General features: G+C 37.4%; 1 pseudogene; it reads left to right on the forward strand.

Moving 5' to 3' along the window:
- The window catches only part of LOC101578642, an 89,612-nt pseudogene extending 84,320 nt beyond the window's left edge, over positions 1 to 5,292 (forward strand).
- Positions 5,293 to 12,418: the final 7,126 nt, after the last annotated feature.

A 12,418-nucleotide genomic window follows, 5' to 3' on the forward strand; every position in this document is an offset into this window, starting at 1 on the left:
TTTTGGGTCTGATAAGGTCAGTCATCCCCTCAGGATTTATCCTGAGATGATGTACCTCAGATTGTAGATCCTTTGTCAGTGTCAGCCATGTGGATGAGTCACAGCCATTGCTTGGCCAATGTGCTCTCTGTGAAAGCCTGAGAGAATATTTTCTTTCCATGTGACTTTCTTTAGGCACACTCTACATCATCGATCACTTTCCTCTTTGCCACATAATCACCTTGATCAGAATATTTGGGGCACTACTGAGTTACATGACATTACAGTACAACTTCTCATAAGTACTGAGTCTTTATTGACTTTGGAAGGCTAGGGCCAAAATGTTGGCTTTCCTTGCAGCCCTCCTTTTTCTCTAATTTTGTTCTGCAAGCTTAGGTTGCTAACCCTCCAGAAAAGAAGCTTATTGTCATTACCATAGAACCTAGGCTGTTAAGCTTAACCTCACTAACTGTCTGAATATAAAACATCTTAGGCACAACATGGAAACAGGTATTTTTCATCAAATATTGATATGTTGAACTTCAAGTCCCTAAATAATATGATGAGAAAACATTTAAAAAATTAAAATATGTTTTAAAAGTAGGAATAAAGAATTATAAAATTCTTATGTTTACACATAATTTCAGAAATCTATTCATATACAACTTTGTAGCAGGAATGTCCCGCAACATTCCATTTCCTGTCTCCTACCTTCATTTACCACCCCCTTCTTTTTGAACAATCATCTACCCAAGAGACAACATGGCAGCAACTGGCATGTCATGACAAGCAGCCCATATTCAGAAGACCAGAATGACAGGCACTCCAAGCATGAACCTACTATTACAAATTGCCATCTTCAGTGCAGTTGCTTATTTCACACATGTCTGTATATATAGTTAGTCATGGTGAGATTCATTCCAATTAACTGCTAGATTCAAAAATCTGAAGATTCTCAGGATCATTGCCTTACCCATCTTCTATGTATAACTGTATGGCTTCCCTTTTCATGTTTCCTAGCTCTTCTCCTTGCTCTCTTTTCAAGTCTAGTCCTGAAGCTCTTGCTTTCTTTTTAGTTGTATTATACCTTTCAACTTGTATTTCTTCTTTTGAGTTCTTATACTAGGGACATATACAATGGAAGGATTTGTTCTAATAGTGTTTGTAAATAAGATATCATGTCTGTATCTTCTACAGCAAATAACCACTTGGAAGAGAGTATGCAATGCGTTAATTATTGAAACTGTCCCACCAATTTGATTTGAAACTCTCTCATTGCTATTTGTTTCGCAAAATATTACGGAAAAAATACATGAAAATAAAAATTATAGCCGTATTAATTGGTTGAGCTCTAAAAGGTTCAAGTCCACAAGTTCTGACATTGCCTGTACTAGGGAAAACTCACTATTATTATGGACTACTGTTCTATGTTGGAATAATTTATTGAATTCATGCACCTAAAATATTTAAATTATAGTGGAATACCCTTCTCTGATAACACTAAACATAGAAAGGTGATACAAATGAAGGACCATTTTGTATCTGTATGTTCAATGTAGTTATGGTAGATATAGAGCTATTTTCACTTAATTCAGTGAATGGAAAAATTTATTCTAACAGTGTTTTTTGGACAGAATATCACATCTGTATCTTTTACTATGAATATGCAATAAGAATACAAGTATATGCAATGTATTAATGTTTTATTTTTTTTTCAGAACCGTGGATTGAACTGAGACCCTTGCACGTTCCACTGAGCTGCTTATTCTAATGAACCATCTCCCTGGCCCATTTGTATTAATTATTGAAACTGTCCCAATAGTCGTTTTTGAAACTGTCTTGTTGCCATTTGTTTCTCAATTAAATAATTTTAAAATGGAATTATAAATTAGGGACCATTTTGTATGTGTATATACAACATAGTTAGGATGGATATACAGCAACTTTCTCTTAATTCAATGAGAAGAATGATTTGTACTAGTAGTGTTTGGACAGGATATCATCTTTGCATCTTGTAGCATCAATAACCACTATGAAGACAATGTGCAGTGTATTAATTATAGAAATTGTCCTACTAATCGATTTTGAATCTGTTTCCTTTCTATTTGTTTCTCAATAAAATTAATAAAAAGAGGATAAAAGAAAAAACAAACAAACAAAAAAAAAACCAGTCCCCTGACTCTGCTTGTAGGTGCTTTAATTCACTGAGCTATTTGACCAGTCCCCCTTCACAGCTAAACTCTACAAGAAATTTACATGAAATGTATTCCCAATACTCCTTAAACTCTTCAAAGAAATTGGAAAGGAAATAATGTTCTCAAAAGTATTCCTGGAGGCATGTATTACACTGATACCAAAATCAGAGAAAGATTCAACTATAAAAGGGAACTACAGGGCAATCTCTTTCATGAATATAGATGCAAAAATCCTCAATAAAATCCTAGCGAATAGAAAACAACAAATCATCAAGAATGTTATACACTATGACCAAATAGGATTCATCCCATGGATGCAAGGATGATTTAACATATACAAATCTGTAAATCTAATACACAATATCAAAAGATCCAAACACAAAAACCACGTGATCATCTCAACTGATGCAGAAAAGGCCTTTCACAACTTCAATACTTATTCATGATCAAAACCCTATACAAAATTTGAATAGATGTCTTCTCCCTGTGATAAGAGCCTTCTATGACAATCCACCTGCAAATATAATTCTTTTTTCCATACTTTTATTGAGAAACAAATAACAATGAGACAGTTTCAAATCAAATTGGTAGGACAGTTTCAATAATTAACACATTATTAACACATACTCTCTTCCCAGTGGTTATTTGCTATACAAGATGCAGACATGATATGCTTTTTACAAATACTATTAGAACAAATCCCTCTATTCATTAAGAGACTGTAAGTATATATCTTTCCTAACCATTTTTAATACACAGATACAAAATGGACATTCAACTGTATCCCCTTTTCTGTTTAGTTCCCTCTTATGAATATTATAGGTGTGTTAACTCAGCAAAAGAGATTATGGGACCAAAGAGAAAAGTGATCAATGATGTAGAGTGTGCCTAAGGAGAGTTACATGCAGAGAAAACATTTTCTCAGACTTTCACAGAGAGAACATTTGCCAGCAATGGCCATGACTCATCCACAAAATATTTACAATCTGAGGTACAGGATCTCAGGATAAATCCTGAGGGGATTTTACTGACCTTATCAGATGCAAAAGCTACAACTCTTGTTGCATAGGTCTTACTTTATCTTGGTCTTATCCATCCAGCAGAAAAGTATATTAATGAAGTATGAAAGTAAAGTCATCGTGTTATGCTGAGCTGTAGGGGACTCAGGTCAACAATTTCTGATATTGCCAGTCAAGCAGAAGACTCAATACTATTATGGACTGCTGCACTCTTTTAGATTATTTTGCTGAGTTAACACACCTATAATATGCAAATATAATCCCAAATGATGACAATCTTAACTAATTTACTCTCAGATCAGGTACACAGCAAGGATGATCTTTATCACCATTCTTATACAATACAGTTCTGCAATCATTAGCTAGATCCATTAGACAAGAGAAAGAAATAAAAAGAATAAGAATAGGTAAAGTAGAGGTTAAATTATCATTATTTATAGATGACATGATACTCTACTTGAAAAACCCAAAACCTCCTCTGAGAAACTCCTAGAATTTATACAGAATTTCAATAGAGTAGCAGGTTACAATGTCAATACCTAAAAGTCAATAGCATTCTTCTACATGGATAGCAATGACACAGAGTAGAAGATTAGAGTAGTAAAATAATATTTGAATGAATAATACCTACATATTTTTCAGAACAGACAATAGAATCAACCAAGTGATTCATTAATTAGAAGAAATAGGCCTTCCACCATATAATGGGAAGCAGCTGATGGCTTCTCAGTGTGGCCGCAAGCCAGAGGCACAGGCTGGGGCAGGTGCCAGGGTTGGAGTGATGGATTGGAGAGGGGCCAGGACCTGGGCTTGTGACAAGTGTGTGGTATGAGGGCCAGTGCCCTGGGGCTGAAGAGGCTTCTGCCTCTCACGTGGACCATGTCCTCTAAGAAGTCTGGATAGAAACCACTCTCTTGGATGAACTGAAGCCTTGGCACCCCTACCAGTTTGATTCGAAGTCAAGCCATGAAACCTGCAGTTATGCCTTCTCACTTGATGGCTCCTGTTTTGCATTTTACCAAGGACACTACATTGTCAAGCTGATTCCTTGGCCCCTGGAGGAGCAGTTCATCCTTAAAGGGTTTGAAGTCAAAACTTGAAGCAGCAAAAGCAGTACAAAAGGTTCAGGGAGCCCAAAAAAGAAGACACTGGACTGTGGTCAGATTGTTTTTGGGTTGGCCTTCAGCCCTTAGTCTTCTCCACCCAGCTGGAAGCTCTGGGCATGCCATGAATCTCAAGTGCCAGATGTCTCCTGCCTTATTCCAGCCATATGATTCAATGATGGACAGATCAAGATTTGGGCGGTGCAGACAGGTGTACTGCTGTTGAACCTTTTGGGCTTCCAAGATGTAAGAAATTTGAGTTTCACACCCAGTATCAGTTTAATTTTGGTCTCTGCCTCATGAGATAAGTGTCATTACATCTGGGACCTAAAAAACATGGTAATCAGATCTAGATGTTGTCTGGTTACCTGCAGTTGCTTTACTGCTGCTTCATCTCCCTGGACTGCAGCATGCTGTTCTCTGCAGCTGGAGAAAGGTCAGTCTTTCTATAGAGCATGAGATCCCACACATTAATCAGGCAGTTAGAGAGCCACCGAAGTAGTGTTGTGTCTTGTGACTTCTCCCCTAAGTCTGTCTTCCTTATCACAGATTCTTATGACACCAATGTGATTGATTATATGGGACCTATACACTGGTTAAAGCCTGAGATCACTCCACCACACTTAGCTCGACCTCACCATGGACAACAATTTCTATATGAGCTCACTGAGATGCATGTGCTTCTATGCTGAAGGCTTGTACCTTGCTACAATAGCAGATGACAGGCTTCTCAGGATCTGGGCCGTGAAACTGAAGGCTCCTATTGTGTTTGCTCCTATGACCAATGGTCTTTGCTGCACATTTTTTCCACATGGTGGTATTATTGATGCAGGGGCAAGAGATGGCCATGTCCAGTTCAGTACTGTCCCCAGAGTTCTGTCCTTATTGAAGTACTTATGCTGGAAAGCCCTTCAAAGTTTTCTGACAACCTAATAAGTCCTAGCACTGCCAGTCACCAAGAAAATGAAAGAGTTCCTCACATACAGGACATTTTAAGCAATGCTGCATTTTTTTTTTCTCTGTGGCAGAATAAATCCTCTTGGCAAAGGAAGAATCAGAAACATGAGCCAAACATTTGCTCTGATTGAAACAGAATTTCTTTGGGATTCTGAACAAAATTTTTCAAGCCAGTTAGCAGTGGACTCTCCATGGACCTTTTCCTCCATGGTACATGCAAGGTAATTTCAGAGGACATTCCTCTTGAGCTGTGACAGAGCCTTACCTTAAATCTTTGGTCCACTTGTGAACAGCAGATGTTGAACTTCTAGTTGTTCAGATTCAGAGTACTCTTCTTCTGATGACAAAGTAAGCAGGCTTCCAGAGCCTCTTTAGTAGTGGCAAAGCTCACATTCCTTCAGTTGGAAAGTGTGACTGCTACATAGCAAACCTGTCACCCCTGTTTTGTGTAATTTTAACATGATTTAAAGTTCCCTCCCTCCTTCTGTGGTCAGGGGCACTTCATTGTCGGTAGACCTTGCCCTTGGACTTCCCTCTGACCAGCAGGATCAAGTTTTCAAGGCACCTTTGTGTATATGTTCACTGAGTCACAAGTGAAACAGGTTGTGTGCTCCTGACCAATAGACACTATTATTGGCTGCTTTTATTGCTAAGAAATGGTGTGCATGTGTAGGTGACTAATGTGCATGTCACATTATATGAGGTTTTACTTCTAAACTGTGTGACATTTTGAATGGCTATCAAGTTGTCAATTGTTGGTCATTTATTAATATTTTATGTATTTGTGTTGTTCACCTACACTGTATTAAGGTACAACTGTGTTTTGCACAATGGTAGCAAAAGACCAGCATACTTCAATGAACCAGTTGTAAAGATGTATTTCAGCTATGTGAAGAACTGCTGCTCTTGTCATTTCCACTCGACATATGTCTGTCTGTGCTATTTGAACTCATTGGACTTATCAGCCAGTCTCAACTCTACACATAAACAACATAAGCTCCTCAAAAGTCCTGTTCTCCTTCAGTGGCATGTGGTTATCTCATCAGGACAACTCATAAAAAAATACACCTCATCCAGACAAAAATCTGCCTTGGGAAAATTTAATATATTTTAAATTATTTAATATATTTTAAATTATTTAAATACATATATATTCAATAAAAATAAACATGTAAATGAATTTTAAAATCAGGAAATAATGCTCATCAAGAGATACGCTTGAGGGTGGGTCAAATAGGTGAGCAGATTAAAGTGCCTGCTTAGGCAGAACACAAGTCCCAGAGTTTGATCCCTGGAATATCGCCAGCCTGCCTCCAGGTCACACTGAGAAGATCATGGAGACTGAGTGTGGTGGAACACGTGTGTAATCCCATCCTTTGGGAGTCAGAAAACAAGAGAATCTCTATAAGACTGATCTGTGTGGTGAGATCTTGTAGACCCTGTACTAAATAAATTTTAAAAAAGATAATCTTGAAAACCTCAAAATGCAAGTCATAGATTTGGAAAATATGACTTTAAATCACTTCACTTTAATCGTACAAGTTTATTGTGATGAAACCTATTTATTTTTAAATAAAATTTAAAATATTAATAATAAATTTTAGGTGCAGGGGAGATGGCTCAGTGGAATAAGCGCTTCCCTGGCAAGTGCAAGGGCCTGAGTTCAATCCCCGGTTCCGCAAAAAAGAAAAAAAGAAAAAATAATAATAAATTTTAGAAATTTTACTCATTTACACAATCAATATATCAATAAGAAATATAAATTAAAAGTACATGAGATAATATTTCACAAGCATCAAAGAGGCTAAAATTTGAAAAAAAGACACAAGAACAATGAAGATATAAAGTAAACATACTCATACAGTAGTTGAAATACATCAGAAATAACTATTAAAACTGACCTTTTTCATATTCGACAACTGATAAACAGATTTCTTTGATTTTCCCAAACAGTAGTCCATGCTAAAATCCTCCATAAGTCATTTCCTAGTATATTAATGATACAACTATCAAAACACAATAAAGTTCAGAAACAGTATAGTAGAAATAAACTCTGCTATATTCATGTAATAGAATAGTACAAAACAATGAAAATAAAGATTCATGATAGTGAATAAAGTAGGAAAAGTATGTATTTCATCAGTACAATGTTATATGAAAGAAGAATGAAATAAAATTATACATGCTCTTGAATTCCACTTATGTAGTATTCAACTCTCATTATTAAATTATGTCACTTGTAGAATCTTTTTTATGAATTTACTGCATTTATAAAGATTCTTCTTGTTAAGGAAATTCATGATTTTTCTTGACATACAATAATTTGACATAATTTCTTTTTTGATAATTTCACAACAGTCTCTTCCTTTACCATTCAGGATTCACTGTATTATACATTGTTCTTTTTTTTTTCTTTTCTTTTCTCCTTTTTTTTCTTTTTTTATTTCCAAACAAGGGATTGAACTCAGACACTTGCGTTTGCCAGGGAGTGCTTATACTACTGAGCCATATGCTGAGTCCCAACCACCTCCCTGGCACCTTACATTATTCTAGACTGGTCTTATCACTACAAGAATTGTCATTTCTGAGACTACAAATTTTTTAACTTTAATTTTTAAAATAAATAAAAATTCTGTAATGGAATTTGAAAATAACAGTAATTAATACATTGTGCTTCATTCTTTTAAAAATAGTTGGAGTACAAGGTAGACAAAATGATACTCTCTTACAAAAAAGAAATAGGTAATAGCACAAAATTTTCTTTTCAGTAAACTATGAGAAGCTATTGGTATATGTAAAAATGTAACAATTATACTAAAATATTTTTGAAACAGCACAGATAATTTAAAAAATATTTGATACTTATATATATTTTATTTTTCTGTCTTTTAATTTGATATCCTCACTTTACTCTGCTGAGCAACAATGAAATATTCTCATCTCTAATCTACAAAGCTTCATTTTATCAAGTAACAAATTTGAAAATTCTATCGTAGAAGTGGACTTTTAAATTTGTAAGTGCTTTGTGTGTATATAGTAGAATACTATCTTCCTATGTTAAATAAAAGAATGAAATCCTGACATTTGCAATGACATAGCTAGCAGTGTGAAATAGGTAATTCATATTGAGACTCCAGACAGTAACTTCGGATTACAGTATGAAAGCAAAGCAATTTTATTTTTGGCAACTCAGCAAAGAGCTAGCATCATTTTGAGAGCCTCAAGTCAAGCTCAGCTTTTTTATATCACCTTACTTCAACAGGGTATTTTTTTCTACTTGAGGGGTTTGCAGGAAGCACAGTTACAAAAGCAGAACAGCAGTTTGGGGGCAGGACACACTGCTCCTCCACCTCAGGGCAGGTTGGTGCCTACTTTGTCATGTTCTGTAGTGTCCACAGAGCATTGGGTTTTCCACACCTGCCTAGATTGCTTGTATCCACAATCCCATGTAGAGTTCCATTTGTTTTGTCTCTTGTTCCACCTTTGAAGCTCTGTTTAAGTTGCCTTACATAGTACAATCTAGTCAGACCCTAATAAAGGTTTATAAATTCCTTTCTAGATTATTATTGATGTTACCAGTTGGTTCATGGTGCATTTTATAATAGAGTTTATCAATCTCATTCCTAATGGAAGTAGACAAGGAATAATTAAGCAGACTCATACCAATTCCATACTTCTCCCTATAAAGGTCTTAAATCCTCCAGTGCTGAGTACCAGCCTTCCACAAAACTCTTGCAGCTCTAGCTATTTCAAGTTTATACTGGTACATGAGGAATCTTTTAGGATGTTTCACTAATAACTTCTCCTTTTTCATCTATCTGTAGGCAGCAGTTGGACAAATTGAATTTTCCACATACGACCCCTTTTTTGCCAATAAATAATCAATAGCCAGCCTATTTTGGTAGACAGTGTTTCCAATCTTGGTTTGTTGTTTTGACAGGACAGGGCCCTGGCAGCCTCATTGGTCTCTAGGTTGACTTGTAGCTGAATTATTCTCTTAAGCACATTGGTGGACGTTCCATATCCCCAGCATCTGTCCTCTTCCCAGGTGGCTGGACCATAGTATTGAATAATCCTCTCTGAAGGCCAATCATGGTCCTTCTAATCTCCAACGGATTTCTCCCAATTCTCTCTTTTGTTGTCTATGAGAGAAATTAAGGGGCAATCCTAGTAGCACTCCTTCCTTTTATGGCAGTAGGAAGAAAGAAGATCTCACTGTTCCTAGTACGCATGTTCCTGTCCATGCAGCGGGCAACTGAGCATATGCCCAGTTCCCACAGATCCAATATAGACCCACTGGAGCCCGCCAATTGTGAACTTTCCCTAAATCATTCTATATATCAGTAAGATCACTAAAGTTCTGAAAGGGATTTCTGTCAGTCTGGTTACCCCACCATTCTGTCTTTTGGGAGGTAGCATAGTAGAATATCTGTCCTACACAGGTGAGTTCCCCAACAGACAGGGTGTAATTAGGCCCCCACTGGGAAATACATCTTTTTCCTATTATACTAGTTTTTAAGATCCATGGATGAGTTCCTTGTCTTGAAGGCTGGTAGTCAGATCTGTCAGTTGTAATGGTAATGTTTATGGCATCACCATAGTTCCATTCTTTTACCTCCCAAGGTCATTAAACTCCTGTAAGTGCACCCCCACACACATAGCATGAGCTAATCTCTAGAATGTGTGCTATGTCTTCAGCCAATTTAATAAACGTATCTTGTGGAAACTCTCAACTTGGATAAGGGTGGAGAGATCTCTTCATACACAGATTGGAGTACTCTGAAACTAGAGGACAGAGGGGTATAATTCTTTCATTGGATAAATACCATTGCCCCTGGGTCTTTCCCTCTTCCATATATTAGAAATCCAAACTGTTGACCCTCCTTCCATCGAATGTCTTGTGGGAAATAAAGTGTGAGGATCAAAGGATTGCATGACCCACTTGCACAATCAGAGCGGGCTACTCCCTTTTGGAGTAGCATGGTGTGACCTGAATTATGCCAAGTTGCCCATTTGCCACAGGACCAACATGGGCAAAAATAATATTCCCTAGCCTCACAATCCTGTGTTGATTCTTCCTCAAACATATATTTGTGTTCCAAAATATACTGGCATTCCCACCAGAGATTTCCACAAATAGGACCCAGGGGAGTGTAACTAATTAGTTTGCAAGCATCAAAGTACAAATTTAACTTTGATGGGAATTTCTCCTTTACCTCAGTTTGGTTAATGAGTGGACCACGACTATACCCTTACCTTACCTCATAAATAGCCAGTACTGGGGGAAAGGCTGTATCATAACACACATATGGTTTACCTTTTCCTGGGTCACAGATTCTATATTGGGTGTCATTGTGCATACAGGTTCCCTGTGATGTTCCTTCAAATAATAGTAAGTGTGAAAGACAAAGGTGGTTGTCACGGTGGTCCCTAAATGAGTAACCTGTTTACATGGGTGGCATTCATTTCCTCCCTTCTTTTCCTGGGTCAGAACTAAGGGAACATTTACAATACAGAATACCCCTATAGTAGGCAGTTTATAGCCTGAAAACAACTCACATAAGCAATAAGCAAAAAACTTAATGAACATTTTCATATTGTCTATAATTAGCTGGAGCTATCTCAGCAAGGTCCATGGCAAAAAAACAAAGATAAACACACAAAGGTACATAAAAACAATGTATGACAGCTCATTACAGGTATCCTTCACAAGAGATGTCTTCACATGATTGTCCTCAAGCTTCTGCCTAGGTCAGCCTGTGGAGTGACTAGAGTAGGGCTGTTGTCCTTGGGAAAGAAGTTCTCTGTTGGCCTATTTGAACTCAGCTTGAGTTTGGTGTCTCTTATGGAGTCTTTGCTCCTGGAGAGAAGAGACACAAAGAAATGGGTACATTAAAGCAGGATCACTCCAGCATCCATGTGGCTGTTTGTTGGGAAACAGCACAGTTAGCTGTTTAAGATTGTTTCCCTGGGGCCTGGGAGATGGCTCAGTAGAATAAGTGTTTGCCTGGCAAGCTTAAGGCCTGAGTTCAATCCCTGGTTCTGCAAAAAAAAAAATAAATTAATTAAATAAATAAATAAAACAAAATAAAAAAGTATCACATCCTTTTGGGGCTAGGGAGATGGCTCAGTATATTCCATCAAAAAATATTGGCTCCCTGAGTTCTTTCAATGAATTAGTGAGTCCCTCAAAATAAGAGGGGATCTATCACACAAGATGTCATAGAAACTGTTGCCAGTGACTTTATTTGGGGTACAACTAATTCTGAAAAACTCTGTAGTAGAGCCTGGATCCAAGTGAATCCTATATCTTTACATAATTTTCCTACACCAGTTTTAAGAGCCCTGTTCATGCTCTCTACCTTCCCAGAGACTGGCCTAGGAGATCTATAAAGTGCATAGGAAAAATTTAAGTTCATAGAGGTGTCAATTTATGTTTAGGATTTGGGCCACCTGTTGGACTGTGGATATCACAAAGGCCAAACTGTCACCTGATCCCATGCTTAGAGAAAGTACACATTTCAGAATGATCTACAGGTGACAAGAGTCAAGTACCTTCTTGAGCCTTCTAAGTCCACCATGGAAAAGACTCCACCCAATTTGAAAAAGGGAAATTACCAATAGAAGGTATCAGTGTCCTTCACATATAGGAGTTCTGTGAAGTCAGTTTGGGTAATCTTCAGGGGAGTAGCCTTTGTTCTTTGGATTCCTTCTGGAAGTGTGGGCCCTATCTGGGGGTTTTGGCTGGAATATGTGACACAGCATTAGTTGTCCATAGATGTTGGACCAGATGGTAATTGTTCTTGCCCGATTTTTGGACTGGCAACAAGTGAACAACAAAGTATCAAAGTTCCTTTTATAGGACTGTTTCTAGGTGAGATAAAGTGTCTTTCTGTGTATCTGAACATGTAGCATGTTGAAAGGACCCTCAGTTTCAGCTTGGGCTTTGACAGGAATTGATCTACTGCCATGGCTATGGCACGGACTTCAGCCAATAACCCTGGCCATCTTATGACAATATGGTTGTCCCAAAAGTCTTGTCATGAACCCTCCAATCTTTTTCCCTTAGATCAATGATGGCTAGAATAATCTTTGGCAGTGGAAACTCTAAGTACATCTCAGTGCTCTGATGTCAGTTTTCCCCCTTAACATGGTCAGAAAGTCT

Source organism: Octodon degus, unplaced genomic scaffold (genome assembly GCF_000260255.1).
Source record: "Octodon degus isolate 3935 unplaced genomic scaffold, OctDeg1.0 scaffold00309, whole genome shotgun sequence".
In the NCBI taxonomy this organism is placed as follows: Eukaryota; Metazoa; Chordata; class Mammalia; order Rodentia; family Octodontidae; genus Octodon; species Octodon degus.